General features: G+C 34.6%; 1 protein-coding gene across 1 annotated transcript in view; it reads left to right on the top strand.

Annotated features, from left to right (window-relative positions):
- Window positions 1-17,090, top strand: part of CDH18 (cadherin 18) — a gene marked incomplete at both ends in the record, with an annotated part of 320,575 nt that overhangs the window by 166,151 nt on the left and 137,334 nt on the right. The gene's annotated exons all lie outside the window — the stretch shown is intronic.

The following is a 17,090-nucleotide window of genomic DNA, read 5'->3' as shown; positions in this document are numbered from 1 at the left end:
ACTTCACAATATTTAAAACAAATGGAAACCTTTACATTTCTTTAGAGACCATGGATTACAAAAGATCTAAATATATTTATTGAAATGAATTGATAAACAGTTATATTATAAATTCAAACTGTATATAAAATAATGTCTGAAAAAATAGTGTTATTTCTAAGAGTATATGAATACCTTATAAGGCATTTATATAAAGGCATTGATGATACCAAGTCTTGAATGTGGGCTTTATTTTTCAAAGTTTTATTTAAGAGTTAATATTATTGAAAACTGGCATCTTTTTCCTTTCTTTACATATAATACAGGGTAATTTATTTTAAAATTTATAATTTTATATAATTGTTTCTAATTACAAGTTATCATCTTCCTTGTTTGATACATTACCTCCCAAGTAAAAAAACTCATAGATATGCACATATATTTGATCTCTAGTTAGGTAGGAAACCGAATATTGATGACAAGAGAGTACTGGTTCAACTAACTAAATTCTGATCTAACATTTATACATTTCACAAAAAGGATTATTGCTGTCATATCCTTGACTTTTAACATGTTATGTATTCTTCAGGACCGAAGATCAATGTTAATTTCTCCAAACCTCAAAATATATTTAATTATCTTGCCTGTTCAGCCCCATACCATGTTGTTTGTTTTTCTATTGTACAAACATCTATTATACAAACAATAGATGTTAGTATATTTCTATTATATAAACAAGTACGGTAATCATCTTAAGCCCTACTTGCTATGAGGTAGTTGTATGATTTAATAGCCACACACAGGCTAAATTGTATTTAATAGCCACACACAGGCTAAATTGTCCTCTATCTTTTTTTAAGCTTTATTGAGGTAATGGGCATATAACATTGTGTAAAATTTGAGGTATATAATGTGATGATTTGATACACACGCACACACACACACACACACATATATATATGTGTGTGTGTGTGTGTGTGTGTATATACTGATAAATGATTGCCACAGTAGGGTTAGTTAATACTTTCATCATCTTCTGTAATTACCATTTTGTTTTGAGATCATCCAAGGTCTACTCTCTTAGCAACAGTTAAGTATATAATACTGTATTGTTAACTCTAGTCACCATGCTGTACATTAGATCCCCAGATGTATTCATCTTATTAGCTGGAAGTTTGTACTCTTTTGACTGACATCTCCCCATGCTCCACTTCCATTTTCTGGCAACAGCCCTTCTCCTTTCTTGTTCTATGAGTTTGGCTTTTTTAGATTTTTACATGAACATGATACCATAGAATATTTGCCTTCTCTAACCAACTTGTTTCACTTAGCATAATATAATGTCCCCAAGTTTCAGCCATATTGTCACAAATGTCAGGATTTCCTTCTTTCTCATGGCTGAATATACTCCACTGTATTTATGCGTGTATACACACCACATATTCTTTAACCATTCATCTGTAGGTAGATACTTATGTTTTTTCCATATCTTGGCTATTGTGAATAACATTGTCCTGAACAGATCTTGATTTCATTTTATTTGGATATATATGCAGAAGTGAAATTGCTGAATCATATGGTAGTTCCATTTTTAATTTTTTGAGTAACCTCTATACTGTTCCATAGTGGCTGTATATTCCTGTTAACAGTTCATAAGATTTCCCTTTTCTCCACACCCTCACCAGTACTTGTTATCTCTTGTCCTTTTGGTGATAGCCATTCTAACAGATGTGAGGTGATGTATCATTGTGGTTTTAATTAGTATTTTCTGATGATTAGTGATGTTGAGCATCTTTTCATGTATCTGATGACCATTTGTATCTCTTCTTTAGAAAAATGCTATTTAGTTCCTTTTGCCATTTTTGTTTAGAATTGTTTGTGGGTTTGGTTTTTTTGTTTGTTTGTTTGCTTTTGAGTTGTATAAATTCCTTAATATTTTAAATATTAACCCCATATCAGATATTTGATTTGCAAATATTTTCTCCCATTCTGTAGGTTTTTACATTTTGTTGACTGTTTCTTTTGTTTTGCAGAAGCTTTTTTAGTTGATGTAATCCCTCTTATTAATTCTTGCTTTTGTTGCTTATTCTGTTGGTATCTTAACTAGAATATCATTGCCAAGGTCAAAGTCAAGAAGCTTTTCCCCTATGGTTTCTTCTAGGAGTCTTATAGTTTCAGGTCTTATGCTTAAGTCTTTAATCTACTTCAAGTTAATTTTTGTGAGTGGTGTAAAATAAGAGTACTATTTCTTTATTCTGCATAAAATTATACAGTTTCCTCAGTACCATTTATTATTGAAGAGACTATCCTTTTTCCCATTGGCTCTGTTCCCCATTTTTCCCTTGGCTCTGTTGTCAAATATTAGTTTACCTTTTATACAGGGTTTATTTTGGGGAACTTGATTCTGTTCCATTGGGCTATACATCTATTTTTATGCCAGAACCATACTGCTTTTGTTACTATGGCTTTCTAATACATTTTTATGAAGAAGTGTGACAACTTCATCTTTGTTCGGGATTGCTTTGGCTAGTTGAGGTCTTTTGTAGCTCTGTACTAATGTTAGGAATGTTTTTTCCTATTTCTGTGAAAAATGACATTGAAAATTTGATAGGGACTGCATTGAATCTATAAATCTCTTTAAGTAATACAGATATTTTAACAGTATTAATTCTGTCAGTCCATGAACACCAAATAACTTTCCATTTGTTTGTTTCTTCTTCAATTTCTTTCATCAATATTTTACAGTTTTCAGTTTACAGATTTTTACCTCCTTGGTTAAATTTATTTCTAAGTGTTTTATTGTTTTTGATGATATTGTGAATGTGAGTACTTTATTTCTTTTTCAGATATTTTGTTGTTAGTATACAGAAATGCAACTGATTTCCACATGCTGATTTTGTATCCTGCAAATTTACTGAATTTGTTGATTAGTTCTAAGAGTCTTTTAGTTAAGTCTTTAGAATTTTCCATATATAAGATCATACCATCTGCAAACAAACACGGTTTTACTTCATTCTTTCCAAATTGGTTGCATTTTATTTCTTTTTCTTGCCTGTTTGCTCTGAATATGACTTTTAGAGCTATATGTAATAAAAGTGGTAAGAAAGGGTATTTTCGTCTTGTTCCTGATCTTAGAGGAAAATTGTTTAACCTTTCATTGGGTATGATGTTAGCTATGGGCTTGTCACATGTGCTGTTTATTGTGTTGAGGTGAATTCCTTCTATACCCAATTTGTTGAGAATTTTATCATGAAAGGATGCTGTATTTTGATTTTAATCTTTGAAAATTTGCTAGGTTTTGTTTTGTGACCTATCATGATTTATCCTGGAGGATATTTCATATGTCTTGAGAAGAATGTGCATTCTTCTGCTGTTGGAGACAATGTTCTGTATATGTCTGTTAGGTTCATTTGATCTAAAATATAGTTCAAATCCAATATTTCCTTATTGATCATTTTGTCTGGATGATCTATCCATTATTGAAAATGAGGTATTGATGTCCCCTACTAATATTGTATTGTTGTCTATTTCTCCATAAAATTTGTTAGTATTTGCTCAGTATATTTAGGACTAAGATGTTGGGTGCATGTTTATTTATGATTATTATTTCCAACTGATGAATTGACTCCTTTATTGTTGTATAATGACCTTCTTTGTCTCTTGTGATCATTTTTGGCTTAAAATCTATTTTTTTATGATATAAGTATAGCTATCCCTGCTTTCCTTTGGTTTCCACTTGCATGGAATACCTTTTTCCATCCCTTCACTTTGAGCCTATGTGTGTCCTTAAAGCTGAAGTGAGTCTCTTATAGGCAGCATATAGTTGCTTCTTTGTTTTTCTGTCGAACAACTATGCCTTTTGATTGAAGAATTTAAATAATTTATATTAAAAGTAATGTTTGATAGGTAAGAACTTACTAATGCCATCTTCTTGTTTTTGGCTTTTTTGTGGTTTCCTTGTTTTTCCCTCTCTTCCTGCCTTCCTTTGTGAATGGATGACTTTCTTTGGTGGTATACTTTGCTTCCCTTCTCTTTATCATTTGTGTGTCTACTGTAGGATTTTGCTTTGTGATTACCATGTGGTTACATAAAATATCTATTGATATAATCCTAATAACAACTAAACTATAGTCACATGCAAAATTACTATCCCTTTTGTGTTTTTGATGTCAAAATTTACCTCTTTTTATATGTGCATTCATTAACAAATTATTGTAGCTGTAGTTATTTTCAATACTTTAGTCTTTTAACCTTTATACTAGAGTTAGTGTTTAGCACACTACCATATTATAGTATTAGAGTATTCTGAATTTGACTGTACACTTACCTTTACCAGTATATTGTATATTTTTAGATGTTTTCATGTTACTAATTAGTGTCCTTTTATTTCAGCTTGAAGAACTTCTTTCATCATTTCTTGTAAGGCAGTGCTGGTGGTGATGAACTCCCTCAGCTTTTTCTTTTCTAAGAAAGTCTTTATCTCCCCTTTATTTTTGAAGGACAGCTTTGTCAGTTAGAGTATTCTTGCTTGGCAGTTTTTTATTTCTTTCTTTTGGCATTTTGGATATACCATCCTATTCTCTCATGGCCTGTAAGAATCACCTGAGAAATCTGTTGATAGCCTTATGTTTGTTTGTTTTTTTTTTAATTACAAGATTTTTATTTTTTCTAAAGATTCTCTCTTTGTGATTTTTTTTATTACAATGTGTCTTTAAGAAAATCTCTTTAACTTACATTTTTTGGTGACCTGTGACCTTCATGAACTTGCATTTGCAAATCGCTCCATGTATTTGAGAAGTTCTTGGCCATTATTTCTTTAAATAAGTTTTCTGCCCCCTTCTCCCTCTCCTCTCCTAAGACTCCAATACTTCAATGATTATTTCTTTTGAGGTTATTCAATACATCATATATGCTTTTATTCTTCCATTCTTTTTTCTTTGTTCTCCTCTTACTGGATAATTTCAAAGTTATTGTCTTCTAATTCACAGATTTTAAAATTCTTTTTGATCCATTCTGCTGTTGATTTTCTCTGTTGCATTTTTCATTTCATTTATTGTATTTTTTAGCTCCAGAATATTTTTTATATGATTTCTCTCTTTTTGTTAAACTTTGTATTTTGTTCATGTATTATATTCCTGATTGCACTGAATTGTCTTTTTGTATTTTCTTGTAGCTAATTTAACTTCTTTAAAACAGCTATTTTTAATTCTTTATTGGGTAAAATGCAGACGTTCGTGTCTTTGGGGAAGATAATTATGATCCCTTAGTGGAGTCGAGTTTCCTTGATTTTTGCATATTTCTTGGAGTCTTGAGATACTGTTTTTGTATTTTCGGTAGTGATCGCCCCTTCCAGTTTTTACTAACTGACTTTGGGAGAGAAATGTCTTCTGGAAGTCCTGGTAGGGATTCTGAGGTTTTCTCAGACCTTCTGTAGAGATGCCCGCTTCATGCTTATTGCTCCCTATTGTGGCAAAATTCTTAGATTTGTATGCCTTCTTTTGATCATGCAACACATCAGGCCAAGTGCTGACAGCCTCTTTTCACTTTCCGCAGAGTGCCCTAAAGCTCATCTCTGTGGTTTCTTTCTGGCCCGCATAGCCAGGCTGGCTTTCAGCACGTGGTCACCAGCCATCTGCCAAAGCTCACTCTGGACAGTTTCATGAGTGTGCAGAGAGCCAGCCACAGGGTGGGAGTGAGGCGTGTATAGTAATGGGGGTGCCTGTGTGCCATTTGTGGGGAATCAGCAGGCCAGGCATCCCCAGTGGCTCATGAGCTGGTGTCTTGATGGTGTCTGTGATAACTTTAATAGGATCTGTGTCCTTTGAATGCTCTTTGACAGTCCTCTTTGTTGCTCTCTGGCTTCTTCTCACCTCCCATTCATAGAACTCACTACTCAGTACTCTGGGTGGGGCGAGAGATAGTTGGGCCTCTTTGGCAAAGTCCCACACAGCTGGGGCAGCCAGGCATTCACTCACATGCTCTCACTTTCCCTCAAGGGTAAATCATGGGTCAAAATGGTCTCAATTGTCATTAAGCTGTGCCACCTCAGGGGGAGATGACTCAGGTAAAGTAAAATGGCTCCTCTTACCCTCTCCAATGTATTAAGTCTCAGATGTTTTTGTTCCAATGATGCACTGGAACTTCTATGCTGGAAACCTGGACTTCCACATAGAAGCCTCGGGTGATTATCTAAGATCCTTTTCTCCAGGGGCTCTTAAACAGCAGTTGAGAAAGCCTGGAGCCAGTTCATTGGCCACTGCAGGATCCATAGCTGTGACTGAGGTCTCTGTGAATATTACCCCATGCATGGGTAGGCGAGACTCTTCCCAGGTCCCTTGGCATATGGTGCAGGATCCCATAGCTCCCACTAAAGCATTTTTGTCCAAGGATGGATGCCAAATCTTTGTTGTTGAGGAGGGATGCTAACTATGAGAGGTGACTTATTCAGCTGTGTTGCTGATGTCACCCTAGCATCTATCTTGAATTGAGACATTAGTGTTCTACTTGGAACCTGAACTAGCACTAGGTACTCTATAATACTGTACAGAAGTTAATTCCATTTGTTATTCTCTGTACAAATGTCAAAAAAGTGGTCAGCTTGCATGCATATATTTGTCAGCAAAAATTTAGTGTTTTCTATAATATTTCATCAGTCTCTGTTTTTGTTTGATTGCTTGTTCCTTCTCTTCCTTGTTAACATTTGGTCACTCCAACATGCAGTGTATATATTTGCACATCTTTAGCAAGTTCTGATTCAGTTGAAATAATTATCTTCTATTCGTCACATATCTGTGCTGCCCAAAATGAGGAAGAAAATGTGTTCCTATATCCACACTTTCTTTATAGTCAGCCTCAATAGAACTTGTTTAAGTGGCAGCATAATCCACCTGTAGTTGTTTTCTTGTTTGCAACTCGTCTTAGCTCAGTTTTAACATATCTTTTTCTATTTAAAAATTATATTTCAAGAAAAAGTTTATTGAAAGAATTTAAATGCTATTTCTGAATTTGTTCAATTCAATTAAAGAAAAAGACAAAAATATGATTATCACTAGATTATGGGAGATATAGTAAATTAAAATTGAATATGATATCCTGGCAATAATTTCAGTAAAACGTTAGAAAGAGTTGCCTTATTTTTAAAAACATGCTCAGAGATAAGTATTCAAAAATAAATTTCCTGCCTACCTGCATGAAGGTAACTTTAAGGGAAATTGTATTCTTGTTGGTTATGCCTGAATATATTTCACAGTCAGAATTTCAATTACTAAGGACCTTACATTAGTGAGCCAGGAGAAATCTGTCAGTAAAAAAAAAAACAAAGTAAGTGAGTAGACTAGAAGTATCTCTTCTCTTGTGCTTCTTCTGTGTATGGGAAAAATCAATTTGCTTTCATCGTAATCCCAAATAGAAGGAGCAATTGACTTTGGGGAAATCCTGTAAAATTTATTGCTGACACCATGTTAGAGAGTACTTTCTAAGGATGACAGAATACATGAATTGATTTTGCTTCCAGTGACACCGGGATAAATGATTCTCTCAATCACATAGTGTAGCTCTGGAGTTTGTTGTCACTTTTCCCTGCAGTTTAAAAGGTTTATATCAAATATGTGGGAGGACAGTCTGAAAGGAGGTATCTAATATGGTACTTAATTAATATGATATATCCAACTGCCATTGCCTGCATATAGATACTATACAGAGTTAGTTACTAAATATATAAGAAAGGAAATATTGACTTAAATATAACAGCAGGGTTTAAACATTAGCAAATATATTAAGGGATTAAATAATGTACTACACAAATATTAATTGAAATTCAATTTAAGAAAGATATAATTTAGAGAGAAACTCTCTTATTTAGAAATATATTCCCTTATGCATCAACTTTAATATTTATAGTATATAAATGCATATAGTTGTTAAATACAGTGGTTGATTTTGGAAGACTTCATGGAATTCTTGAGTAAATAATATTTATATCTTGCTACCTTCACAGGGTATTTGTGAGGTATAAGGACATAGAGTGTGTGTGAGTATAAGTCAATATGGTGTACATAGACATATGCATACCTGTATGTGTATGTATTTTATTAGTATACATTGAAACCTACACACATATACATTCACAGACACTTATCCATTCACAGGTACACATACAGACATGCATCAGAGATATTGCAGGTTCAGTTTCAGACAACTGCAATGAAACAAATATCAAAATAAATTGAGTCACATTTTTTGGGGTTTCCCAGTGCATATAAAAGTTATGGTTACAGTATACTGTAGTCTACAGAGTATGAAATAGCATTATGTCTAAAAAAAGTACATACCTTAATTTTAAAATACTTTAAAATTGCTAAAAATTGCTAACCATCATCTGAGCCTTCAGTGAGTCATAGTACTAACATTAAAGGTCGCAAATCAGCATAGCAAGTATCATAGTAATAAAAAAAGTTTAAAATATTGTTAGAGTTACCAAATGTGACACAGCGACATGAAGAAAGCAAATGCTTTTGGAAAAATGGCACCAATAAACTTACTCTACTCAGGGTTGCCACAAACCTTTATATCTGAGAAGCCCGATAAAGCAAAACATGCTAAGATGAGGTATGCCTGTAATCAATTTCATATATGCACATGTAATTTACATATTATAAAGTATTTTTAAATACATAGGGTATAAGCAGATTTTTTGAAGCTATGCAATAGAAGATAAAAGAACAGAATATTATAGACGTTTTGTAACTTCTTTTCCTCCTCCCACTTATGCCTCCCCCATCTCCAAAAAGAACCTCATGGGAGTCAAAACCAGGATTAAAATACAAACATTCTATTTTTAAAGGCCTATGTGACAGATTGCAAGTTAGCCCATCCTATTCTCTCATCAGTTCCACAGAGGGCTCTAAAGAAAGGCTGAGGGCAAAACAATGCGGCTATTTCATCTCCCTCTGCGGAGAAGTAGGAGATGTCTATCATTACTTCCAAAGGGAAGGACTCAAGTGTCCTTTGGGGAATATTAAATAGTCACACACCTGCCTCCTTTAAGAGAGGTAGTGGTCAAAAACATGGAAGATATGACCTTAACAGAGGAAATTGGCAGCAGACTGTCCATCAACCACTTCCACCAACCCCTTCTTGGGCAAAGGCACGGAATACTTCCCTTCATCTTAAGCCAAGTAAAGGAGGTTTGAAGGTAAGCACAGCAAGAGTGTGTCATATGTTCATTGGGGCTTGATGACCAGAGAGGCCAGCAGAAGAGCCTACACATCATAGGCTAAGGTGGCAGCGAGAGAAAGCCAAACCTTTACTTCTAGCAAGATGAATGTGCTCCCCACACAGCAAAATAAGACAACCTTGGTGATTCTGTTCAAGAGCACTGCCTGAAAGTTTAAAATAACCCTCAGTGACAGAGTGTTAGTTTCTTTTGACACAAAGGAGGAGAAGTGGTAAGTAAGGTGCTGTAGAAGTTTTGGACATTGTCTACATCAAGATGATTGCTATTGCAGGTCCACAAAAATGGTCCCTGAGAAAGATCCAGCAAGGGTGCCTCAGTGATGGAGAGGACACCAACCCAAGATCATAGCTAACTCTGTCATGTATGATTGTGTTGCCTTTGCAAATTCATCCCTTCCTTTGGGTCAGATTCTGGAAGGGTTTAAAATTGCAGCTGAGTTGAGAGTAGAGAAAAAATGATATCTAAAGAAGAAACAAACTAGCCCATGTCCCACTGGAGGCTTACAGGTCTTAAGCAGACCCAAGCTTGGGATCTGCTGTTATGGACCAGATTGTTGTTGTGGCAGGATTTAATGAATATCCTATCTGGAATTTTTATGCCAAAGCAAGGAACTATTTATATTGTATATTATGTGGACTGCCTAAAAAGCTAGAGGGATTGTCTGAGGTTTTATCCAGGAGCATAAAAAAGGATTAGACCCCAAAGCAGATATAAAGGCAGGAGTAAAAGTAGTTTGGTTTCTCATTACAAGCCAAATCTAGGTCATTAAAAAATCCAGTGTTCAAAGGTGTGAAGCTATTTCGATGTCTAGTAACTCTCCTTGTAAAGAAACACATCCTTTTACCTAAACTTAAAGAAAACATGTAATTCCTATCTTAATTATAGATGTATTACAATTTGTCCCCACTTTGTTACTCCTGATACCCCCTTAGCTCATATACCATCATGCCTCCATGGTCCCTCTGAATGGTTTTGCTACCTGTGGTCTTAGAATTCTTAATGTATACTCAACACTTTCTCCAGCTGGTATTTCAAAAAATCAGAATCCAGTCATTTCAATTTTTGCTTCATAAACTCCAATCTGCACCTCCTCAGCATCTTCAGAATAAAAGCCATATTTTTTTATCAACACATATCAGACCCTTTTGTGATCTGTCTCTTATCTTGCCTTTCAAGGATCATGTTTTCTATCACTACATAAACTCCCTTTGCTCAAATATTTCCTCAAAAATATGATGCCTTCACATCTGTCTGTAAAATGTATCACTGCCTCACTTCTTCCACCATTTTTGTAACATGACTAATGTCTACTTTTCCATCAAAATTAGTCTCAGAGACACTTCTAACTGGTGATTTCCTTAAAAGCCCTTCCTAACTTTTTTCAGCTACGACTCTGAGCTAAACCTCTCTACCCTGTTATGTTAACCTCCCACAAATTTCTGTCCTAGCACTAGGTCTGTCACAGGGAGGTAATAAATAGATACTGCTAATAACATAAAAAATTGTCAGTAAAATAAAACTTCTAAAGAAAATCATATTCTAATCATTTGTTTCCACCAACATGTGAATATGATAAAAATGATACAGATTAAATGAAATTTAAATAATAAAATTGATGGTAAATCATACCTACCAAATAAAAGGTTGGTACCTTGTATGAAAAAGTATATAAAAAGTTAATACGAATAGTATTGATAGCTACTATTTATTAGTGCTAACTTAATCCCAAATAAGTTTTATAACCTTACAAAGAACATTATATAAGTTAATTAAACTTCAAAAATGTGTAGCTTACTCTTATTTTTCCATTCTTTATATGAGGAAACTGCTGTTCTGAGAGATTAAGTAAATTCACAGAGCTAAAAAAGAGCAATACAGAGAGAGAACCCTATTCCTGTCTGATTCTGAAGTTCTTTCAGTTAACTTCTAGTTTTCACAAAAGAATTCTTATGACCCATAATTCTTGTTTTTATTATATCTGCTTATCATAGATATATATCCCTTTAAATAAAAACAGAAAAGCAGGTTGATACTTTTAGCTTGGTTCCTAAGTGTGTTCAAGGGATAAGGGAAGAAAGAAAGAGTTTTGTCTTATGGTTTCGATGAGACTCACATAGAAGTTCCATTCTGGACAATCTTTTAGATTAAATCCTCTCTCCGGTTAAAGGTTTCTTTTCTCCTTTAACATCTTTTTTTGGACAGAACTTGAATTCTTCTGTTCCTGCTTCTGATGGGGTGTGAGGACCTCTAAACTGTTGTGATGTTGATGCTGAGAGGCAGGTCTTTCAACTTTATGTCTCCATATTTTAAATGTATTTTTAGAATTATATATACAACTATCTATGAAAAAAATGTCTTTGACAAGCAATTCTGTTGAAATACTTTTTATTTTAATCCAGATAGACATTCTGGCAACTTTATTCCTATAATTTTGTCTGGAAAATATTTCCTTCATGTGTTCATTGTTCCCACATTGACTTAAGACACATATACTATAGGGATAAAATAAACGGGGGTTACATATTTGTCAGTTAGTGTTAATTTTTACTTAATCTTAATTGGAAGACTTTTTTTGTTTACAATGACAAACATTGTAATTGTAAAAGTAAAATTGTAAAAAGTCCTAAGCAAGGACTTTTCTATATGGATACCCACAGATTTCTAAGAAGCTGATTTAATATTAGAATTTATTATGTGAAATTTTTAATGTGTAGTTCAGAACAAGTGGTTTATAGATTTCCATGACATGTGCTGTTTCTTCTTGCCTTGATTGAAAACTCTTGAAAAAATCTGTAGATTAAGGATATGTTCCAGGGTAAGGATAAGAAGTAATTCACTGGGAATTCCTTATTTAGCTTCTGCCATAAAACTTTCCTTGCTGTAAGAGCAAGCAAAATATTCTGTAAGAGTAAGCAAAATATGCAAACACATCAAAAATATATACTAGGGTTACAAAATAAGGTGAATCTTTTCATTACATAGAAATAAATATATATTTTTTCCTAATTTAAATAAAAAATATCCCTTCATGTATAAAACTTAATTCATCATGAAGAATATGAGAGAAGAAGATTTGGAGTCATAAAACTAAAAACGTTATAACATTAGTTGAAATCTAAGTTTTTTTCTTTAATTCATTATTAAAATTACTGGGGAAAATTGACACCTGATTATAAATAATTCATAATCAAAACAGAGATTTTATGTACAAAATGATGTGAGCATCAGTTGAATAGCTAAGGGGTGAAATACAAAAGAGGAACATTTAATTAGGCAGCAAGTAGTATTTGGTTCAAAAGTTGAGTCTGAAAACAAAAAACAACGTAAAATTGGAAATTGATTAGTAATATTTAGTTACTTACAAGACCTTCCAGAATGTCTAATCTGACTTCTTCCCTTTATAGTAAGACATTGAATGTACAAGGCATTTAGCTGAGATATGTTTAGATCTGTTTCTAGAATAAGACTATCCCAATGGATACTTTGATAGTTCTACTCTTAAGTATCTTTAAAACACATCGTATCATTTTTTTTCCTACCTGTATACATCTGTTTTTGAATAGTTGGTGTTTTCAGATATTTTCAATTACAAATGCATACCTAAAGTATCTAATAAGAATAGTTTATTGATTTACTCACTTTCCTTATATGGTAAGTGAAAGTAGCATTTTCAGAAATGATGGCTGAACACCCTGGTCTCCTGATGGTATATCACCATCAAATACAAAACTAGTAGAAGAGAACGCAGCAGCAGTATAAGTGGTCAGTGATGCATCTGGGGCTTGGCTGAGTTGGCCGAGGCTTTTAGGCACACTGACCCTCCAATTTACTGGACCTGTTCCCTGTGTAAGTATTGCTGCAGAGAAGAGATTGTTGTTTCTAAATTGTCTCTGCCTGCTTGGGGCTGGCCTCTGGGACTCACTACAAAAACCTTTCTTAAATTGCATTAATCGCTAATGGACTAAGGGATTCGAAATTTTGCATTTCTTGCCCTTAAGTTAGGAATGTCAGTGAGAACCATAACTCCTCTAACTTTATCTTGTGAGACCACACTTCTTTCCTGGGGCGGTGGGGTATAAATATGCCCAAATCTTCAATTAACCTTGAAATTGGAAAAAACAAATACAGAAAAACAAAAGAAACAAAATCCTTGCATCAATACCTTTCAATGCTATTCCCTTTTATTATAATTCTCTCTTAACTGTGAGCATTTTGATCTGAAAGTTCATTATCTTCCAGTCAGAAAAATTCCCCCCTTCACCTTATCCTCATCTGTCATTTCCTCCCCTCCTGGTCTTCTATCTTTGATCAATGCATGTGTTGTATTTTATCATTTTTAACAACTTTGTTGTCACTTATTAGACACTGAAGTTTATCCCCTGTATTGGCTTTTCTCTCTCTCTTATCTCTTATACTTTTTTTTCACTCTTTTCTATGAGAAAATTTCAACATGTTTTCTACATCATTTATTTGATATGAATTTTTCAGTACTGATGCTGTAGTTTATTGCTTCTAAATTTGTAATTTAATTTAAATTCAGTAATAAATTTTGTGGGGTTTTAAATGTATTTTTTCTCATTTAGGCCACATTTAAATTTTTATTCCGGTTTCTCCATCTCAGTAAATGACAAATACATTCTTCTTGTTGCTCAGGTCAAATCAAACAACAACAAAATAAAAAGTCATCCTGAGTTTTTCCTTTCTCCAACATCTTACAGCCCATCCATCAGCAAGCCTCATCAACACTACCTTCAATATATAACCTCAATTAATCACTTCATTTCTCCTCTGTTTCTAATATCTTAGGTGGTGACTTTATCACTTTACATAGAAGACCTCAATATCATCTGATCTCATCTCCCCAATTCTATCCTTACTCCCACATAGTGCATTCTCCACAAAACATCCACTGAAGGATCCTTTTACTTTATATTATTTTATTTTTTAACATCTTTATTGGAGTATAATTGCTTTACAATGGTGTGTTAGTTTCTGCTTTATAACAAAGTGAATCAACTATACATATCCATATATCACCATATCTCCTCCCTCTTGCATCTCCCTTCCACCCTCCCTATCCCACCCCTCTAGGTGGTCACAAAGCACCAAGCTGATCTCCTGTGCTATGCGGCTGCTTCCCACTAGCTATCTATTTTACATCTGGTAGTGTATATATGTCCATGCCACTTTCTCACTTCGTCCCAGCTTACCCTTCACCCTCCCCGTGTCCTCAAGTCCATTATCTATGTCTGCATCTTTATTCCCGTCCTGCACCAAGGTTGGAAGGATCCTTTTAAACCTCACCCAATCATGTTAACTTTAACAAATGGTATTATTGTTCACAATCACCTGCTTCTTCCTTTTTCTCTGGTATATGTTCTTCCACACCTGTTATGTTGAGATTTTCAGGAGAAAGAGTACATATCCTGACGTCATCCAGAGGCTTGGCGATGTGACTTGTGTGGTAATTTGATGTGAACGCAGTGATCTGGGCCAGTTCCCAGCAGAAGTAACTCCATCTCTCTTGCTCTTCCCGTCTACCTTGGCACATGGTTGTTCAGCCTAGGCTCCAGAATGGAAGGACACAGAGGAGAGCTACAGCTGACCTCTATCATTGGATGTGGAAAATGAACAAGAAATAAATCCTTATTGTTTATGTCAGAGCTCAGCCTATCCAGGCAGAGTCCTCTACCTTCTCTACCAAAACCATCCAATGTTTCCCACAAACTGGAAGACCAGACCCTTTCGAGGGCCTGCAGGGCCTTCCTTGAGTTAGCCTCTCCACCTCCCTGCTCTGATTTACTTTCACCGTATACCCTCTGCTCCAGCCACACCACCCCCTAACGCTCCTGCACTCCTCCAGCTCTCTCTAGCTTTGCAGTTTGCATTTATTTTCACTTCTGTCTGCAAGGCTTTTCTTAAATTAACCCATGGTTCATTCCCTCCCTTCACTCTAAGATCAGCTCTCACCTTTCATAAAGGTCTTTTTTAACCAGTCAGGGAAATATTCTGACCGAGTCAACTTCTTGTTTCACACTCTGCTTTGTCTTCATACAACCTATTGCTTATATCTTTAAAAACAACAGTAACAGCATTTATTGAGTAGTTATCATATGCAAGCACTGTTCTAAGTCTTTTCTGTGTTTTATCTCATCTTATCCTCTCAATAACACGATGAAAAAGACACTGCTATTATCTTATTTTACAGATTAGGAAACTGAAGGACGAAGAGGTTAAGTAACTTGGCCACATTCACAGAGAATTAAGTGAAAAAGCCTAGGCATTCTCATTTTAGAGAACAGGTTCTTAGTCATTACGCTAAGCCTGAAATTGTCTCAGTGTGTAGATGACTTCTCCTTGGGGCTACACACTATTCATCTAGAAGCTGTTGAGAGATCCCTTGCCAAGATCAGAAGTTGAAAGGTGGCGTGATGTAACCTGGCATTATTATTTCATAGGTTCAGCAGCCTTAGAGAAGCAAAGATGCAATTGGGGCCATACCAAATCCCAGCAAGGGGAGCAGACATTCTGTTAATTCTGTCCCTGTTTTTTAAAATTTTTCTACTCTTTATTTTTGTAATTTTGGGGAGGATCCACATACAGAAGATCAGTTTTTCAGTATCTAGCTTATTCACAATATCCATGGAATAATTATATCAAAACTTCTTCCTAGCTATGACCCAATGTCAGGGAAAAACCTTGAACTCCACTGTATGGGGAAAAGGAACAGCAGTTCTAATGAGTCATCTGCTTTCCTTTTATTGTTGCTTTGCTAGCTCTAGTCTTCCAGATATAGGTGATTCAGAATGACTTAGATGCACAGCACAGGAAACAGGCTTTGAACACATTGCTTTCATCTCTTATAGCCCCTACTCATTTGGGTATGTTGGTGAACTTAGATGGTGTTTTTGTGTTTCCTGTGACACAGCCACAGTATTAGAAAAAAAATGTACACTTCATCCCTAAGAATATTTCTATCATTTGGTTTTCCAATCCATGACCACCTGGCTTGCATTCAATTTGTCCAGGGCAGTGAGGAGGAAACAGATAATAAACAATAAAAACATAATAAAAATAAAATTACATAGAATGTTAGAAGCTGGTTACTGCTGTAGAATAAAAAGAGCAATTAGAACAAAGGGATTAGGAGTGCCCAGACTAGGACAAAACAAAACGTTTGGTATTAAATAAGGAGTTAGGTTTGGTGTGTCGGTAGTAATATTAGTATGTCCAATCTAAACGGATAAAAATTTACCTGCAATTTGTAGAGTTCCAAAGCTCTACTTTAATCTTCCCCAGAGGAGTAAAATTCCATTAAGAAAAGAGACACAGATTATTTTCATTCAGTCTTTTCTCTCAGGTTTGCTTGAGAGGTGATGGTATTTACTCTGTCATTTCTGGCTGAGTCACATTGCTTAGAAAAGGTAACTCCATCGTTACTGAAGTACGATACAAAAGAAAATCTATGCTTGCAAAATGCCAATAGGAGTAGAGATTTGGCTAAGAACAAACATCATCATGATTTCAGCTGTTTTTTTCTTCTTGTTTTTACTATCTGAATGATATACTATACTAATATGTAACTGTGAACGTAGCATGAGAAAATTATGACAAAAGATGAAAGAATGCATAGAATACAGAGTAGTGGGGGTTTTTTTTAATAGTGACTATGGTAATTCCACAATTTTATATGGAGAGTTTTGTCTTTATAAATGAAAATAGTTTGAATTTAATTTATATTGATAATATATCTTGGAGTTTAGAGATAGCAGTGTATGTGAAAATTACTAGTCCAACGTTTTAAAAGTAAATAATTAAATTTAAATCATAAATGAATTTCTTTATACCCTCAAGATACATCATGTGAACAAAACAT

The sequence above is a fragment of the Mesoplodon bidens genome, assembly GCF_964165515.1.
Source record: "Mesoplodon bidens genome assembly, chromosome: 4".
Lineage (NCBI taxonomy): Eukaryota > Metazoa > Chordata > Mammalia > Artiodactyla > Ziphiidae > Mesoplodon > Mesoplodon bidens.
This window is presented reverse-complemented; position numbering and strand designations above follow the sequence as displayed.